Consider the following 20,841-nt stretch of genomic DNA (forward strand, 5'->3'; position numbering starts at 1 on the left):
CTCTCTAGTCAAAAAGCCCTGGGGAGCGGTAGGGAGGAACATACTGGGGGCCCTATTTTAACCAGTCCTAGTGAGGACCCACTTTCCCTTGTGCTTCTAGGTTAAAGTTGGCTAACAGATGAATTTGGGTAAGATTTGGAAGGTGGTAGTGAAGTAGCAATCATTATTCTTTTTTGGCTTTTATTTACTAAAAAACAGGCATTTTTAAATTTTATTTGGCTTTCTGTGTGCTTGTGCCTTTAATACTTTCACAACCATTTTCTGTTCCTCAGTAAGGAAAACACTCTTGATCCTGGCATAGACACATTTAGCACAGATGGGCCTGCCATAGGCCCTGCTGACATGTTTTCATTTTAGACAACCTCACTAGAAACTTGGGTCTCAGCATGAACTCCATGAAGTCAGCCTGGGCACGCATCACATTTTGGTGCTTTCATAGCCTTCTTGGGAACAATTCTATTCCCAGGGGTTCAGGACAGCCTAGTTTTGTCAGGGGATGTGTTATACGACAGCCTCCGACGATATGTTAAATGCTGGGCCATGGTGAATACTGAAGTTTCCATTCACGGAAGAGGAAAAGGAGTCATTGTTCTTGTAGAGTCTTTGTGGTCAGAAGCAATGCAGAAGCACCCATTGGGTCCTTTCCTATCTGTGTCTCTCCCTCCTGCTGGCCAGCAGGGACCCCAGGCTCATATTAGATGTTCGGCTGAGGAGCTTCAGAAGGAGACCATATAGAAGCAACAAGTTCAAAGACCTCAGCATGAGCTCAGCATTTGTCGTTCTGCTTCAGCAGCTGGATAGACATGACTCCTTAGATTTACTGAAAGTTGATTTATTCACCTGCACTGTTTTCCAGGAGACTGGGCTAGTGACCCTTCCTTCCTTCTCCATTCTGCTTCACTTTCCAGCTTCTTCTCCCATCTATGCAATATCTCATTCCTCTTCTGAGCCACTTATTCCCTTCATGCTCAGTAGCCATGCTTCTCTGACTAAACTCTGACAGATGCAAAGTGTTAAATATAAACTAACATTTAATTGAGTCTTCCTCCCAAAACACTTGCAATAGCATCACAAAGAGAAAACCTTTAAAGTGGTTAACTGTCAAGCACAGTTTATTTTCTTCATTCAGGAGCATTTTTAGAAGCAGGCCCTCTGAATATGCAAGATATCTTTCTTAAGCAAGAGAATTGCTGCTTCTATTTCTTTTTCCTGTTTTCTTTTTGTTTGTTTGTTTGTTTTTTGTTTTTTTGAAGCTGAAACAATGCCTAAGGAATTAATTTTGAAGACCATGCTTCATGCCTTTTTTTCTAGATTTCTTAGGAAGATTTTGTTTCTTTGATGTTATTTAAAAACTGACAATACCAGAAAAATAAGAGTTTAAAAAACCAGGTCAAGCAAGTTCATGAGCACAAAGATCAACACTCAAACTATGCAAGCAATAAAAAGAAATTAAGAATTAATTTCTGTATTAATTAATTTCTGTACTAATTTCTGTATTAAGAATTAATCTCACCATTTTTAATGGTTAATATGTGATTAACATATGACATTTAATTTTAAAGCTAAAAAAATAGAAACTTAAGAATCCAAATGAGAGAAAACAAATTTGAGGAATTTAAATGAGATGAAAATAGCCAATAATTAAATTTTTCCATGATGACAAAAATCTTTAAAATGGTCCGGAAAATGTTTGAAAAAGGGCTATTCTCCTTATCCTACCACTTGACCTAAGTAAAGTATTAAATTTTATCCCAGTGGGGGGAAAACTAATGTAAAATTTAGAATATCATGACCCTGGAGGAAATCTCATAGGTAGGCAGCATTTTGGTTTCTGTCCCATGTAAATAATTTTATAAGCACAAATGTCCAATGAGTGTCATTAAATTAATGTCAGGAGAAGAATGAAAAGGGACAGAAAACTGGATTAAACTAGAAATCTAATACAGCGGAGACTTTTGGGGGGAGATTTATTATAACAGAACAAGAGGCCTGGTGCACAAAATTCGTGCGTGGATGGGATTCCTAGGCTTGGCTGGCAATCAGGGCTAATTGGGGTCTTCCAGTTGCTGTCTAGGGGCTTCCCTTCCCCAGCTGTTGGCTGCTCGCTGGGGCCTTCCTTCATTCTATGCTGCCCCCTGGTGGTTAGAGCATGTCATAATGAGCAATTGAACTCCTGGTCTCCTGGTGGAACTCCTGAGAGGACACTTTGCATATTAGCCTTTTATTTATATAGATTGAAGAAGTCATCTAGATGGAGGAAGATATGCAAAGAACTGCTCCCTTTTTCTCCAATTGCTGGGGGAATTACAATTGGCGAATGTTTTTTCTTACCCTTGAAATCTCAAATTCAGCCTTAAAAAATGAGTTAATACAATATAATTTCCACGTTTGTAAGGAACTTCTCTAAAGAAAATGCAGGAATGATTCTAGTAGAAAAAGTTAGAGCTCATGGTGAAAGAAGATGGGGGCAAGAGGTCATGGTAGGAGAAGTTGGTGTTGATAACGCATGATGGAAAAGTCAAGATTGAGGGCTTGTGGAGGGAAAAGTTGATGGTAACAGCTCATGGTAGGAGAAGTTGAGGATGATGGGCCAGGGGACAAAAAGCTAGAACTCATGAATCACAATGGGAGAATGTCAGGGTTAACAGATCACGTTCTCATTTGGAGAATAAGGGATCACTCCTTATTTTGTGAGACACAGTGTAGCTTTTCTTTCTCTTCTCTTGTGATCACAAATGATGAGTAGAAATTTAATAATAGTTTCCATTAAGTGTGAAGCAGCAAAGGCCTGGGCTAGTGTGGGTCCAGAGAAAAGCCAAGGAAACAAAATTTTAGGAGACATTCACTCTCAGGGTCATGCAGGGGTGCACCCCGCACTGGTACAACTCTGACAGTGAGTGAATGCTTCATTGAGTATTGTAGACCAGGCTCCTCTCTTGCTTTACCAGCACTCCTTTCTACTCTTGGGGAAAGCAAGAGTATGTGGAAACTTGTTTGCGAGGCAGAACCAAAGAAATATATTTTAAGCTAGAGAAGGTAGATGTACACCTGGACAAAAAGAGAAAAATTCTGCATAAGTGAGAGATTGAATGATGCCCCTTACTCTCCAACAACAACAACAAAAATGAGTGGTGGCTCACCTGGGCAGTGATGAATTACCTAAGTCTCAACTTACCAATCAGAATGTTGTAGGTACCATAGTGCAAAATTCCTGTGATGGCCTGATGATAGATTCAGGGCACAGTGATAAAGAAGATGTTTGTCAAAGCAGATGGTTGACTTCAGAAAACCTGAGCACATGGCATTAATAGGGTCCTGATAGGTACAAGGGAACCAGATGACTAAGAATCTGGAAACAGTCACAAAAATTGGAGTCCCAAGCACACTTCCTAGAGTAAAGGCAGAACTCTGTCTAGCTCTAGGGAGAGAGCTTTAGGACAAGGTAGTGGTAATCTGAAAGGTATTAAGTACAAACATAGACTGAGAGAAATTAAGTAGGGAAACCATTGCAAGAAATGTGCTACTAGGTGAGGCCTTGGCTAATGAAATGAATCAGATCTCAACTGTGAGATGTTTGAGTGAATTATGTAAGTGCTGGGATTCAGAAGCCCAAATTATCTCCACCTGATGAACAAACGAGTGCCCCAGCTGAGCCTTCACCCAGGTTTCCTAGCTGATTGGGCAGAATGATGGGTTATCAAAAATTCCCATGTCCTAATTCTCAGAACCTGTGAATAGATTAGGTTACATGAAAAAGACATTAAAATTATGGTAGCAGATAATATGGCCAGCTGAATTTATGTTACAGAGACTACCTTGGGACATCCTGTGAGCTCAAAGTAATCACAAATGTCCTAAAACATGAAAGAGAAAGGTAGTCAGTATTGCAGTGATGTGATGTGATGTGAGAAACCAGCCGTTCTTAGGTTTGAAGTTGGAAGGGACCACATGCTGAGGAATATCAGCAGCCCCTAGAAAGGCAAGAAAATTGATATTTTTCCCCCTAGTACCTCCAAAAAGGAACATAGCCCTTTGGACACTTCTATTTTAGCTCAGTGATCTCACTGATGCCTTCCAGGAATTCTAAAATCCAGAACTGTAAGATTAAAACTCCATTGTGTGTTCCGCCTCTAAATTTGTGTTAATTTGTTACAGCAGCAACAGAAAACTAAAAGGAGAACCAGTGAATACATTCTGATTGGTGCAAAGTGAGTCCATTCCTTCCATCTCCCAGCACACATACTTCCGGTGTCACACTAAGGCAAGGTGAGCTGATAAAATACACAAAGTCAAAAGTGAACACAAGCCAAGGTCAAAACACAACAGAGAGACTAGGGGATTATAAGGCTGGCTTCTTTAAGAAGTCTGGTTATTTTGGATGGGGAGAAAGAAAAAAATAAAACTTTTCAATCAAAGGGCTCCTCATAGGTAAGAGCAGAAAGCGGGGAACTGAGTGTGCCGATGATGGTGAGGAAAGCACACAGACCTGGAGGAAGGCACAGGTGAAGAATGATAATACAGACAATGACTGTGTATTGTGTGAGAGGAACTATTCCTTCCGCCATTGTATTATCATTCACTGAATTCCCATTATGTGCCAGGCACCGTTAGATGGTGGCGATAGAGAGGTAAACAAGACGGATAAGGCACTTGATATTCTATGGGTCCATTCTAGCAGGGGATATATTTTTAGGAAGTATTCTTATTGATTATTATTTTATTTCATTACTCTCTGCAACCACCATATAAGATGGTAAAAATGAGGACATTCTCATTTTACAGATGAGAAATAAAATAATCTTACATTTATGGTGTAAGTCAGAGCCTGCCTGCAAACAAGTAAAGTTCGGGTGGATAAGGTGGCCCAGATGGTAGATGACTAATATGTTAAAGATTTTCATTTTATAACATCACAAATAATAATGAAAAGTGTCATTTGTAAAGCAATTCTTTGGTATTGTGTATTGTGCTAAGTGTAGATTTTCTATAACTCTCAAGGCAATTTTGCAAGATGGGTATTATTTTCTATTTTACATATGGAAAGATTAAGCCTCAGAGATCTTAGGTTATTGCCCAAGGCCAGCCAGCAAGTAAGTCTCAGATTTGAAATCAACACCATGTTGTGTGTAAGGAAAACAAGGATACCTTAAAGCAACTCTAAACACTTTCTCAAAATCTCAAAACTGAAGCTGGGTTAATGCAAGATCCTTTGTTCTGTTAAATATATCATTATCAGACACATTTATATTTTATTATAGCATAATGCAATTCCCACAGACATGGGATACACTCATACAGCCCCAGACTGTCCTTTACCTATTTGCATTCTTCCTTAAATCCATGAGAATAAAAATGCTGGAAACAGTTGAAACATAAAATCTGTGAGAAAGTAATAAAAGATGCAGTAGTATAGACGTATGCATACATGGCAGCCAATAGCCAGATCTCCTTGTCATTAGAGCTTCTACCTTATAGACAAAGCCCTGGCTGTCCTCTGCTATCTGATGGCACAACTTGCTCAAGTGTTGGGGAAAAAAAGATCCAAATAAAATTGAATTTCATACTTAGAGTTGCTTAATTTTATAAATTAATGCAGAATTACAAGCAATCATCAAAACAAAAAATTCACTCGCGCGCACACACACACACACACACACACACACACCTTAAACTATAAACATTTATTTCTCACAGTTCTGGATCCTGGGAAATCCAAGATCAAGGGGAAGGATATCTGGTGTTTGTTGAGAGCTGACACAGTCAGCCATCTTTGTGCAGTGTCTCACACAATGGAAGTTTTTCTTCTTTCTACTTAGAAAAAATGAACAATATGTTTGAATAATATGTTGAACAATATTTTTTAGCCTCAGGGGCTAGACAAAGATGGTGCTTCCATAGAACTTATAACAAAAACTTTTTTAATAGTGTATTCTATTAGCATATGATTATTTTAATTCTACATATTTAATGATTAAACTTGATTTAGTCCTTATTCTCTATTTTCCTTCTGATTGTGTATCTGTCATAAATGGATTGTAAAAAAGCTATTGAGAAGACCAGCTTTTTTTTTCTTCTTCTCAATTATAGTTGACCCTCAATATTATTTTGTATTAGTTTCAGGTCTACAGTATAGTGGTTAGACATTTATATAAATTATAAAATCATTTCCCTGATAATCCTAATAGCCACCTAACACCATAAAGTCATTACAATATGATTGACTATATTTCCTATGCTGTATTTTATATCCACGTGAGAGAAGACAAGAATTTTTGAAGCACTAGTTTCTTGTACAAGTCTGTGTTTCATTGAGCCCTGCCATCAGTTTAATTGGGGCATTCCTTTGTGAAAATATTATTTATCTATGTTTTATTCAGGCCTTTTCCCCTCTCTTTCTTCAGTAAAGTAGAATTTGAGAAGGAAAACATTTGTATTACACAGCTCCAGTAATATATTTTCCTTAGGGTGCATATGCCAAACCAAGTATTAAAAATGAGAAAGAAAACCAATAATTTTTACTTTGGAGAATATTAGGATGCAAATTAAATGCATTTGCTGAATAATACATTTATTTAGTATCTGCGATGGATAATAATCTAATGGAAAGTTAATTCTTCAAATGTAGGACTTTAGGGAGAAAAGTACCAATGAGCCTGAAACTTTGTGTTGAAAATACTGGAATTTTATTCCCTGGCACATGTGCACAACCCCTCCTATAAATACATTTATAGCGATCATGATCTCCTTCTCAGGGCCAGCTCTTGTCCTAGAGGTAGTGAATGAACTCATCCTAGAATATTCCACTCTCAGGTCCCTCATTGCACTAGTTTGCTCTATTCATTTATTAAATTATCTTCTCAGTCTCTGCAGCCCAGGGTGTGAGAGATCTTGTTGTGGGGAGCTGGTCTATCTACCCCACACAGAGCTAATTTGATCTTGGAAATTAGAATATCTTTTCTTTTACCAACACAGTATATTTTTTTTTATCAGGACATTAAGTCTTAAGCATTTTTTTCTTCTCCTTCTTCTTTCAGGTAAATACAACATTACAAATGCAAGACTATAGCCTCCACTTTAGTGTTGCTATTAATTTCTAAAACAATTAAATCAATTTTAAAAACTGCAGGACTAACACAGAGTACTCAGCTTTTATTGATGGAGAATTTCAAGGTGTCACAACTGTTAGGAAAGCAACAGTTCCATTAAACAAACTTGATTTCCAAATGGCATTTAAGAAAAAGGGAGATGGAGACAAAAACAAATAAAATTGAATAGGGGAGCTGATTTCATGGATTATAAATGATGTACCTATTAGCAGAGTCATAAAACAAGAAAACAAGGTAATTGGACCGACTGCTGGAAGGAAAAAGTTATGTAAATGCAGAGAGCCTCATTAAAATAATCAAGACAAGTGATTCATTGATTTAGAAGGTAGCAGGTTTTTTTTTTTAATTGCTACTATAATTAATCTTTTTCTTTGGTAAGCTATTTGTTCAAAGGTTCAGTTTCACTTGAAACAAATTAAGGTGGGTTAGACATAATATCAATCTAAAGTTTACATTTCAAAGCAATGCTATAGGTAGCTATAGCTCTACAGAGAAAACTGCCATAAATATATACTTTGGGAATCCTCAGAAATTAACTGGTATAAAGTAATATAACCTTATTTTTTCTTCAAACTACCATGTTTTATTAGTACTTTAAGAGATGATAGAGAATTGGTAGAACCATCTATTCCCAGCTCTAGAAATGCTACTGGCAGGTAAGGCCTCTCATGGCTAGAACTTTATTAATCCACACCAGCCCATTGTTAATACTGCTCTGTGATCATCTGCTAGGTTCAATGAACATCCTACAGGACTCTGCCCAGGAGGGAAAAAAAATGTTCTGATCTCAGGGAGTGCATAACATTTATGAGATTATCTTAATAAAAACATACAAAAAATATATCTAATAAAAGAGTAATATGCAAATTTACTGTCAATCCAACACACAAGATGGCCACCCTCATGTGGTCAAAGGTGGCTGCCGCCACATGGACACAAGATGGCCGCCACAAGAAGGCTGGCAGGGGAGAGCAGTAGTGGGTGACTAGGCCAGCATGGGAGGGCAGATGGGAGGGACCAGGCCTGCAGGGGAAGGCAGTTGGGGGTGACCAGGCCTGCAGGGAGGACAGTTGTTTTTTTTTGGGTGGGGGGTGGGGGGCGTCAGGCCTACAGGGGAAGGCAATTAGGGGTGACCAAGCCTGCAGGGGAGGGCAGTTGGGGGTGAACAGGCTGGCAGGGGAGAGCAGTTAGGTGTCTATCAGGCTGGCAGGGGAGTGGTTAGGGGGTGATCAGGCTGGCAGGCAGAAGCAGGTAGGGGCAATCAGGCAGGCAGGCAGGCAATCAGTTGGAGGCCAGCAGTCCTGGATTGAGAGAGGGGTCCCAGATTGGGGAGGGTGCAGGCTGGGGTGAGGAAAACAAGCACATACCCCGTGCACGAATTTCATGCACCAGGCCTCTAGTAAGAAATAAAAGCCAAAAGTAATTTCTTCCACTTCCATGTACCTGAAAGTATAGAAATCAAACCCAGGACATACCAACATAGTATATATTTCACATATAAAACAAAATAACTTACAAATTTCTAGTAAAGATAGTTTAGGGATCATCTTGGCAAAATGAACTGAATTTATAAATGACAACATGGATGTCCTCTTCCAAAGGACTTGAAACACCAAAACATATGTCTTGGGTTTTTACTATGACCTCAGTTGTAGAAAATAAACTCATGTGCATGCACAATTTCTGCAGGGGGAAGGAGATAAAAGCAATAACCCTAAGTAGATTACTGATTTTGAACCCTGTTCTTAGCCACTGAATTATACTATGCATTCAATAATTTTTTTAATTTTTTTGATTTTTTTAATATTCAATGATATAAAATTTTGATTATTTATTAAATTGTAGATACTTTTTACTTATTTATCTTATCCCCAGATGCTCCTCATGGCCATGAAATGTTTGAAGATACAACATGTTTCTTAATACTGAGTCTATCTTGAAGAAGAATACTATTTGGATATTCATGCCAAATTATTGGGTAACTGCCTCCATATTTTATTCTGTAGCTATAGACTTTCTGGATATAGGCATGACCTTAATTATGCTTCTATTTTATTCTATGAAGCCAATTATTGTAATGGAATAAATCACACCTCACCTAGGGAAAGACATAATTCATGATGCATCATTTTCCAAGTATTTCCTGAAGTAAGAAGAGATAAGTGCAGGAAGTTAAAACTAGTAGATTTTAAAATTTGAACATAAATATTATGTAGAGTTCAGTACATTACACAAAAATTATAATCATGTTAAATATATTTATTGTTCTCTATATTTTATTTTATTTTATTTATTTTATTTTGTTGTTGTTGTTGTTGTTAATCTTCACCTGAGAACATTTTTCCATAGATTTTCAGAGAGAGTGGAAAGAAGGGTGAGAGACGGAGAGAAGCATTGATGTGAGAGAGACACATCAATTGGTTGCTTTCTCCACATGCCCTGACCAAGGCCAGGGATCAAGCTGCAACCGAGGCAAGTGCCCTTGATCAGAATCAAACCCAGAACCCTTCTGTAAATAGGCTTACCACTGAGCCAAAATGACTAGGGCTATTGTTCTCTATATTTTAGACCTTTGTTATTAAAATTGGAAGATGATAAGAAAAAAAACCCCAAAATATTTTTTATCCAAGAGTTAGGTTATAAAAATGTGGGAGATAAAAAACTCATAATGTCTAAAATGAATAAACTTTATTACTATAATTCTTTTAAATCTAATTCAAAGTGGCACCTTTAACATATTTCTCAATTCATTTAAAAAATCCTTTGCTTTCATTTTAAAATTACTATTTAAAACAATCATGAATTCCCAATGAGGTAAAACATTAAGTCTTGAATAGATGATTGGGTAAATTAGTATGTAATTCACAGCAGAGAAAACTGAATGATATAATTAAAAATGTGTTCAACCTTACTTGTAAACATACAGATATACAGATGAAACTTTAAAAAAAACCTTTTGTAAAGTTTTCAGACTAGCATAGAAAACACTCACTGCTCTTGAGCATGCATTGAGATCAGAATCCTGAAACTCAGTAGATGTGTTACAAATGCCCACAGCTTCCCAGAAATTAGACGAATTATATATGCTGGGGGCTAATTTCAGCAGGTCATAAATTCAAGAAGTTCATCAAAAGGTTGATGGTCCTTGAGGATTCAGCAGGGCTGAAGATACATATTATTGCCTGCTGGAATAGCTGAAAGCATTTCCCCAAACCTAAACATCTCCATATATTATTGCCTGCTCCTGGAACAGCCAAAGGCAGTTCCCCTAACCTGACAATGCCTACTGTATACCAAACCTTACCTTTGATATGTATATCTGCTTTTCTTTAGGGAAATTTGTGTTAATAAAAAGCTGGGGTCCAGAGATTATGAGAACTTAATTACTGAAGCTAGGTCTCCTCTGGCTCTCCAGAATGCCTTCCAAATTTATATTTCATGTCTAGTCTCTTTATTAATTTAGTTGCAGCCCTCTCCAGATTCCTGAACCCTTCCAGATGCTGAGAAACATCCTGGCAGATATATACAATTGACTTACAAATGTTTTTGATTTTTATTCTATTATATTTATCTTTAGAAAGAAATTATAAGAAACAACAGAGAACATAAAAATGCCGACAAATAATAAAAGTAAAATTTAAACATTTAAAAATGGAAAAAGCTTACGTTGGCCAGTGTAGCTCAGTTGGTTGGGTGCCATCCTGTGCACTGAAAGGTCATTGGTTCGATTCCTGTTCAGGTCACATGCTTGATTTCCTGTGGAGGGTGTACAGAAACAGTTGATAGATGTTATGTTCTCACATCGATGTTTCTCTCTTCTCCTTTCCTCTCTCACTAAAAATCAATAAACTATTGTTAAAAATAAATAAATAAATAAACAAGAAAAAAGTAAGAAATTGGAAGTAGCTTAATTCCACAAAATGAGAATAGTTCAGTGAATTATGTCATAGCCATGGAATAGTATTCCACACAGCCATTAAAATTATGTACATAATATTTACTACAAAAGAAAATCTTTATAAAATTGTTTTAAAAATATCAAAAATATAATCTCAACTCTATGAAACACATATATACATAGGAAAATCAGGATTGTAACAATGCAAGTAAAAATAAATATCTATCTTGGTGAAATCCATAGATTATTCTTCCTTTAAAAAAATTTTTTTATTGGTTTCAGAGAAGAAGGGAGTGGGAGAGAGATATAGAAACATCAATGGTGAGAGAGAATCATTGGTCTGCTGCCTCCTGCACTGTCCCCACTAGAGATCAAGCCCACAACCAAGGTATGTGCCCTGACTGGGAATTGAACCATGACTTCCTGGTTCATACGTAGATGCTCAACCACTGAGCCACACCTGCCGGTCTCTTGTCTTTTTTTTTTTTTTTTAATTCTCTATTTAGGATATTTTTTCCCACTGATTTTTAGAGAGAGTGACAAGGAGCGAGGGGGAGAAAGAAAAACATTAATGTGGGAGAGACACATGCTCCCATCAGGGCTAAGGAGCAAACCCAAACCTAGGTATGTGCCCTTGACCAGAAATTGAACCCAAGACCCTCCAGTGTGCAGGTTGATGCTCTAACTGCTGAGCCACACCAGCCAGGACTCCATTTATTACTCTTATTACCTTATTTACATTTTTAAATTTAGGAATGAATATGTACTACTTTAAAAAGAAAAGGTCTTATGCATATGTCTATGCACATATATGCATGTATATACAATACATACAAATACAAACATATATTTATATTTCATAAACCTTTGCTATCAAGCTGCTTTCTAGTCAACTATTTTTTTCTGTTCTCTTTCACATTGACATTTTTATCTGCAGCTTCAGTTCAAAAGAAAGTTGCATTAACAAATACTTCAAAAGCATACCTTTGTTCTCTCAATTTCTCAGTTCACAGAATAGCTTTTGCTTATAAAATATTAATAAATGATTGGTCTCCGGTCTCCCTTTTAAAAAATTTATAGGTTCTTTTTAATCTATTTCTTTTCCCTCTCAGCATATGACTTTAGTTATGAAAAATGTCACCCCATCAATTTGGACTATGTTTGTTTCAGTTAAAAGCATTGGTTTTGCTAAGAGGACAATAACTTTGTTTACTATAAAACTGATTGACAAAACATATGATTGTTCCGGAATGGTGCTATAACCTTTCTGACCTTATCATATTCAACAACTTTAAACTTTTTGCTCCTTATTTTATATTGAAAATGTGATTTCTGCAAACATTTAGAAATGATGCTTTAAAAGTTAGGCTGTCTAACATTTCTGTAGATCAATGATCATCCAAATATTTTTTACTGGAGTGAAAGCATTTCTTTAATTTTACACGAAACCCACACAGTTCTTGCCTGTATTGCTTCCACTTCAATCAGCCCCATGCCTCATGTCTCTGAAGGAAATCTCTAGGATACTTCAAGGATCTCTAGGGATCTGCAGAACACCATGTGAAAAACAGCACTTTAGATGATTTAACTTATCAAAGTTAAGGGTATAATTCAAATATATCTAGACCAAAATTTCAGGAAATTATACTTGTCATAGTGTAATTTAGAAATTATACTACGTCATGTTCACTGTGAGAAATGACTCTATGAAAATGTCTTATTCTATCTACAATGGGCATGATTCAGGTCAGAGAATCTTCTTTCAGAGAAAAATTTCTCTCCAGTCTAAGTTTCAGGAAAATTTTAGCTTCTCTTGAACAGATAATTTGTTCTAAAGTCACTGTGAATCAGGCAGCAGTGTTTATCATTGTGTTGACTGTAGGGAGGCATAGAGAAATAAAATCTTTACAAGATGTCATGGTATAAATTATTTTGATTTCATATTAACTAACTTTTTTTATATTGCCTCATTTTTCCTTTTCCCTCAGTTATTTCTTTTTGAGAATATTTGTAGTGTTGATGAAAATCAAAAACAAAGCTGATTTTCCCATTTTATTGAGATACTAGAGGCATGATGCACGAAATTTGTGCATGGGGGTGTCCCTCAGCCTAGCCTGTATCCTCTCCAATCTGGGACACCTTGAGGGATGTCTGACCACATGTTTAGGTTGCATCTTGCCTAAACATGTGATCATACATCCCTCCCACATTCCAGGACTGCTGGATCCCAACTGCCCTCCCCTGTAGAATGGGTTCCCCACTCCCCCCAACTTCCCTCCCTACTGGCCTGATCGCCCACAACTGCCCTCCCCTAAAGGCCTGGTACCCCCAACTGCCCTTCCCTGTAGGCCTGGATGCCCCAACTGTCTTCCCCTGTAGACTGGGTCTCCCCCCAATTGCCCTCCCTGCTTGCCTGATCACCCACAACTGCCCTCCCCTAAAGGCCTGGGTTCCTCCCCAACTGTCCTCCACTGCAGGCCTGGTTCCCCCTCAAATTTCCCTCCACTGAAGGCCTGGTCTCCCCCACCCAACTATTCTCCCTGGCAGGCTTGGTCCTTCCCCCAACTGTTCTCCCCTGCTGGCCTGCCCCCATGACCTTCCCTTCATGCCTGGGTTACCCCCCAAATGCCCTCCTCTTCCAGCCTGGTCACCCTTAACTTCCCACAGGCTATCTTGTGGTGGCCATCTTGTGTCCACATGGGGGCAGCCATCTTTGACCACATGGAGACAGCCATCTTGTGTCTTGGTGTGATGGTCAATTTGCATATTACTCTTTTATTAGATAGGATTAATAGCCTTGCACACAAATTTATGTGCCAGTAGGTCGTTACCCTCCTCCTGTAGATCCCCCTGCCCATAGCTTTCTGCCCTACGCCCTCCTGTAGCTCTCCATCACCTGCTTGTAGTTTGCTACCCCACCCTCCTGTAGATCCAGGCCTTAGTCAGTCATTATTCCTCACTGTGTAATGGATAATTAGCATATTCCTCTTTTATTGTATTGTATAGGATAATGATAATGACATTGGACTAAAGTGTACAATATAATCATTTGTTATATGTAATATGCTGTGAAATGGTTGCCACAATAAGTTTAGTTAACATCCATCATCTCAAATAGCTACACAATATACTTCTGATAAGAACTTTTAAGATTTACTTTCTTATCAACTTTCAAATAGTATGCAATGCAATATTGTTAACTATAGTCATTGTGCTGAACATTACATCCCCAGAACTAAATTACCTGATAAATGAAAATTTGTATAATTTGATCACTTTAATCTATTTTTCTCAACCCTCAACTCCCACCTCTGGCAAGATCAATCAAATCTCAGTTTCTCTGAGTTCATTTGCTTGTTTTTGATTCCACATATCTTTCCACTTGTCTTTCTTTGACATTTAAAAAAATATTTTTTATTGATTTTTAGAAAAAGAGGAAGAGAGAAGGAAAGGGAGAAGCATCAATTTGTGTAAGAGTGAAGCACTGATCAGCTGCCTCTTATACGCCCCCTATTGGGAAATAGGGGATGGGGCATGTAACCCCAGGCATGTGCCCTCAGGGATATCCAACCAGCAACCTTTCAGTGCCTGGGACACTGAACCAACTGAGCCACACCAGCCAGGGCCATCCTTAATTATTATTATTATTATTTTGTGTTGGCTTCTGAACATTAGATAAAACCATTACCTCTCCAAGTCTTGATAAAGTAACCTTGTGTAGGAAAAGAACCTTATCATCCCACTCTGCCCTAGCTCTTGTTTTTTTCTCAAATCTTTGCGGTTGTCCAAACAGCCTATTTTATTGTTAATATTCCCAGCTGAAGCTGTGCCAACACCAAACAGTGTTCCAATGGGGAGGATCTCAGTCAGCTCCTGCATGAAGGCTGATCAGAAGCTGGACCCTAAGATAGCAGCCTTTAAAGGATTCATTAGGCCACTTTCAGGTGAAGACTGGGCAATGGGCTTTTCTGACTGTTCCTCTATGCTGTGCTCTGGGGGGATACCTGGTTAAGAGTTGATTTTTTGCATGCTTGTTTTTGTCTTTGTCTTTGTTGTTATAATGTTGTTGGACCTACAAATGCAGTCCAAATTGGACACCAAAGCCTGGTGATCAATGGGTGCATGCCCTGGGCAGCAGCTGCAAAAGCTGGGGCACCAGACTAGTTCCTTCCGGAGAGGCATTGGTGAACGTGGAGATGGCACTATTGCCTTCCTTGGTCCCAGGAAGGATGATGGTTGGCAGCTAAATGTGTGCTAAGTTAGAAGCCTGATGCTCAGGTAGCAGCTTTTAAACTATGCAAATAGGCATCTTCAGGGAGAGACTGAGAGAGGGTGTTTCTGTCTGCTCCCTCTTTGTTGAATGACCCTGAGAGAAGAGCCTCAGCCCCTCACTGTTAAGAACCATTTCTTTGTTTACCGGTCCTGGGGTCTTGTGGATGCAAGCCCTCTTAGGTTCCAGCAGTATGAGTTTTGGGGCTAATCTCTCAGGTAGAGGTCTTAAAGGTTGGGTTGTGAGATGTTGGCTTTAAGCCCTTTGTGCCTCAGGGAGAAGTGGAGAGTTGTGGGTTGTTTCCTCTGCCTCCTGCATGCCTCCTACTGGGGATAAAGCAAAAAACCTGGGCATATGTCCCTACCAGGAATTGAGCTGTGACCTCCTGGTTCATGGGTTGATGCTCAACCACTGAGCCACACCGGCCAGACAATGTGCATGTATTTTCTCATGCATTTAAGTGTAGGTGGCACTCAGCTAGATTCTAAATTTATTTAAGAGGCATTGCTTCATGTGTAGCTATAGATTTGGTGTGTCCATTGGAGGTTCAGGAAACTCCTACCTGACCAACTTTGATTTGGAATCAGAGTTTTCAAAACAGACTCTGAATCTTAAAAATGTGTATGTATTTATAAATATATGTGCATTTTTAGACTGTCCCCAGAAAAGTTAAGGCTACCTTTATTACTGCCAATATTTTTTCTGAATGTATTTGCTGGCATTCATTTATTCATTCTTATAGTTGTTCAAAAACACCTTTATGGTATACCTACACATGCTCAAATCTTTGTGTAAGCACAGTTACAAAAGTGAACTAGACTCAGCTCTTAATTTTACAGATTCAAGGGAGTCCATTTACTACAACTACCAAGTATTACCGTAAGCCATATTTTACCCATAGCCCACAGCATTCCAACAGTTCATTGTAAATATTTCAAGGCACTCAATGAATTGAAGTCAAAATTGAAATCTACTTAGCTCAGATAAGTAAATTACTTTAAAATGAAGCCAATATAATATAAAATCAATAAAGATTATATGCATTCTTGTTGGCCTTTTAAATACATTGTGTGATTTCATTGTCTAATACATTTTGTTAAGAATCATTCAATGAGATATAACTCAACCAAAATTAGTTTTGGTGGAGTACTTTAGCCTTTTCTTCAAACAAAAGAAGAGTTATCTCTCTCCAAGCCACATATTTATACATTGTCTAATTAGATAAAAATACCAATATCAATATTAATAAGCTATACAATGAAATTTGCATGCCCACTAATGCTATTAACATCTTTAGAAATCATTATGAGTTATTCATTTAATCACATTAAACATACCTAATTTTAACTTTAGGTTTAAATTTAAGTTTTCAGTACTGTTCATTTTTTTTTAAGTTTTAAAGAAGAAAATAAAGATATTTTTTATATAACCATGTAGATTTTTAATTAAACACATTCTTCAAAGAAATTTTCCTTTTAAAAGATAATTACTAATCTGATGACACACTATATTTAAAAATTAAAATTAGAATGCATATTATTATTGATCAAAGTCTTTTGTAAAATTAATTTTAACATACAGTAAATTTACATTTACTGTCTCCTAAGAATCTCCACAAGGAAGAAAATTATGTAGAAAAAAATCAATGTGAGAATATTTTTTCCCATTTTAAGACAAAGAATATACATTATGTTTTCTCAACATTTATTTTTCTATTTTTCACCTAAAAGTAGAATTTTGAAAAGCTATTGGAGTCGAGTAAAATTTAGGAATCTCTATTGCTTAATGACATTTATATTATTTATATTAGCCTCATTTGATTTCTTCACTTCAACTGATTGTTTTACATATCTATAAAAGTTGTAATTGCCTCGTCAAGTGCAACTGGAATGTGTTGCTCATCTTATTTACCTGATCCAGAAGCCCATACTTGTCAATAGAGTCATTACTGAATTCTAAGAATTGACATGAATCACATCAAAATCTAATGGTATTGCTTAGCACTATCTGAGAGTAAATTAGCTTGCATATGGAGAGATATTGTATGGATTTTACTAGAGCCCCCAGTTAGCCTTGTCCTTTTCAAAATTGCATCAATCATGTGGTCATAAATGTAATACAACATTCATAAAAGTTATGCCTAACTTATATATATTATTATAAATTCTTATTCTGTCATATATATACATATATATATATATATATATATATATATATATATATGTATATATATGACAGAATAAGAATTTAAAAACCTGGAGTGATGATTAAACTAACAAAATACAGTTTATTAAAATATTAATGATAATTACCATTTATTGATTTATTATTATATCTTAGGCCCTATGTTAACACTTTAAATATATGGTGACAGAAGGATATTTGACTTTGGGTGGTAATTACACAATGTAATATACAGATTATGTATAATAGATTTGTATACTTGAAGCCTATATAATTTTATTAACAAATGTCACCCTGACAAATTTAATAATTAAAAAATATATTATCTCATTTAATCTTTATAAAAACCTTCGAGTAGTTATTAATATCCTAACCTTACAAATGAGAAAGGTGCTAGGAATTTTTTAACAACATGTTCCAGTTCACACAGGTACAGCCTGCATTCAAAATCACATCTGGACACAAAGACAGTATTTTATCCTCTGCGGCACATTGCCTTCCATCTAAATTTCAGAAACTGAATTCAGAAAAGGAGAAAAAAGACAGACATATGCAAAAAAGACAGACATTTTGTCTACAGCAAGGTCAATATAAGTATCACAGGCTTACATCATCATAGGCTTCACTTATAAAAGTAAAGTGCCAAGGACAAGAATCGCAGCAGTACTTAACTGATGTCTCAGCGCACCCACCTGGGACTCTGCATTGAATTCTGGGAGCAACACTCTCAAAGGAACGTTGGCAACGGGGAGAGCTGCTATAAAGCCGGGGTGATGGAATGTAATGGCTGCCATTACAGCCACCTTTCATTTTACACATGCCGTGGACGCGGTGCTGTATTTACACTTTATAGTTTTCTTACTTAACCCTCACAATATCCCTGGAAACCAGGTGTAATTTTCCTTATTTCACAAGAGAGAGAAGTGGAGCTAAGAAGGATTATGTAATTCTCCTGAGAGCTCATAGTTAATATATTTTAGAGCTGGAAAAGGTGCCCGGAGACCACACAGCTAAGTAAATTATATTAGAGCTGGTGTTTTACAACAAAGCCAGGACACTTCCTATTATACTACGTACAGTGTTGAAAGGAACTGAGGAAGTTTAGTACTAAAGAGGACAAATATTCAAAGGACTGGGGTTGTATTATTGTACAGTTTCAAAGAACTAAAGTAGAAACAAGTGGAGGCAGTAAAAAAAGACATTTCCTTAGAGTGAGGATTTTCTATTGACCAGGCCAGTTAGAATATGTTATTTTAAACCAAGCCTTCCCACTTGATGCCACTTTCCCCCACATGATCTCATTATTATTTGCAGTTCTCTCAGCCTGAAGTGCTCTTCCCTTTCGTCTTTGTCCCTGAGGAGGTAGCGTTTGAGCTGAGCCTTCAAGCTAAGGGGAACTCCATCGATTGTTTTTGGAAAACTGACCCCGATCTCATTACTACATTACACTTATTTATTTTTAACTGATTATTTTTCTCCCCCACTAGAATGAATATGCCAAGAAAGAATGAGGCACAGAGCAGACACTCTGAATAAATGTTGAAGCTCTTCTTGCCGTGGGTGAAGTGTCATTAGATTAAGATCTCATTCATTGTAGGAATCCGATTGTCCTTTTAGCCTAATAAATGATGAAGGCAGCAAATGGGAGATGGTCTGTTTAAGAACTATACAGTGTCTTCAAGACAACTTAAGATTTACAATAATCACATTAAAATAATGTTTAAGTATGTTCAAGGAAATATACAGTTATATTGTAGAACTTGTGAAGAATCACTAAGATTTGCACAAGAAAGTTAGGACCTTTTAAATATACTAGTTAGTTAATTGTTAACTGAATTCAACACAGATTTTCAAAATTTAGCCCTGGTTGGCTGGCTCAGTTGTTGAAGCATTGCCCAATATACCAAGAAGTTGCAGTTTTGATTCTCAGTCAGAGCACATATCTAGGTTTCGGGTTTGATTCCTTGTATGGGAAGCAACTAATCGATACTTCTCTCTCACACCAAAGTTTCTCTCCCCCCACCTTGTCTCTCTCTAAAATCAATAAAAACATACCCTTGAGAGAGGGTTTCAAAAAAAAAAAAAAAAGGCCATGCACCATGCTCTTTGACAATATGATATTATTTCGAGTGCATACAAAATAAATGAAAGTGTGCTTTGACACCATAATCAATAGCATTCTCTCAATGATCTTATATGTTCAGGATAACAAAGAGCATTACACATGTATTACATCTTTTAATCCTCAAGATAGACTTATTAGGCAATATTTCTGAGCAATAATTTCCCCATTTTACAAACCAGGAAAGTGGGGCAGAGTGGACCCAAGACACTTGCCCAGAGTTACACAGTTTATCTGATAAAGTCACATTCGGACTTTAGGTCCATCTGGCCCCACAGTACTGCTGAAAGTAATCATTACACATCATCATATCATCTTATTCTACATGTCATCAAACACAAGTGAATGTTTCCAATATCACCCAGAGGAGAAACATAAAACAGAACATTATTTTATTCATTTAAATCTGATTTTTATACATGAAGAATCACTTTATAGAGGTCAATTTGAACTCAGTATTTCACTTTTAGGTTCTAACATGGACTCTGGTGAATTGTTATAAGGAAAAGAAAGCAAACTGCACCTTTTTGTAGTAACCAATAATATATCTCGCTGTAACTCATTTTCTTCTCAGAAGTTGGAGAGGCTGCTCTGTAGAAGGGAAATACCGTATGATGTGAGGTTACAGGGAAAAACTAGGATCAATGGGTAGATGTTACGAGGAAAGCAATTTTGGCTTAATGTGAGGGAGAAACTTCTATCAAACTGGAAAATTAGCTGCCTTGAGAGTTATGACCGCCATTTAATGAAGAAGCACTTGCAGAGACAGGAAAACTATTATCAGAGTTATAGAAAGGGGGTTAGCAAGATTTTCCTAGGAAGGCACAGATAGTAAGTATTTTCATCTAAGCTGGCAGGATGGCTCTGTTATAATTGCTCAGTAATGCCTTCCTGGGCCAAAAACATAGGATATAGAAGTGAGGGTGTGCCTGTGTGTGGATAAAATTTCATTTAAACAAATAAGCTACTAGTACAGACCAGATTAGGACTGAGGATGAAATTTGCAACCAACCTCTGCTCCAGTGCTCACTGCAGTTACAAAACCTCCAAGTTTCAGTGGCTTAATATAGGATTGGCTGACCAAGGCCCACAGGCCTGTCTTTCCCACAGCCTGTTTCTGTATGACTCACAAGCTAAACATCGTTTTTATATTTTTAAAAGTCTCAAAGGAGAAGGAGAACAAGTGACAGAAACAGCTGGGGCCCACAAAGTTCTTACAAAGTATGCCCACCTAACAAAATAATATAAAATGCTCTACAGA

General features: G+C 37.2%; 1 pseudogene across 1 annotated transcript; it reads right to left on the reverse strand.

The window, feature by feature from the left end:
- Positions 1-204: 204 nt before the first annotated feature.
- On the reverse strand, positions 205-542 carry LOC311626920 (large ribosomal subunit protein eL34-like; annotated as a pseudogene). Its single transcript has one exon. The product of its transcript is annotated as a large ribosomal subunit protein eL34-like (transcript).
- Between the last annotated feature and the right edge of the window lie 20,299 nt (positions 543-20,841).

The sequence above is a fragment of the Pipistrellus hanaki genome (genome assembly GCF_964339955.1).
Source record: "Pipistrellus hanaki genome assembly, chromosome: 8".
In the NCBI taxonomy this organism is placed as follows: domain Eukaryota; kingdom Metazoa; phylum Chordata; class Mammalia; order Chiroptera; family Vespertilionidae; genus Pipistrellus; species Pipistrellus hanaki.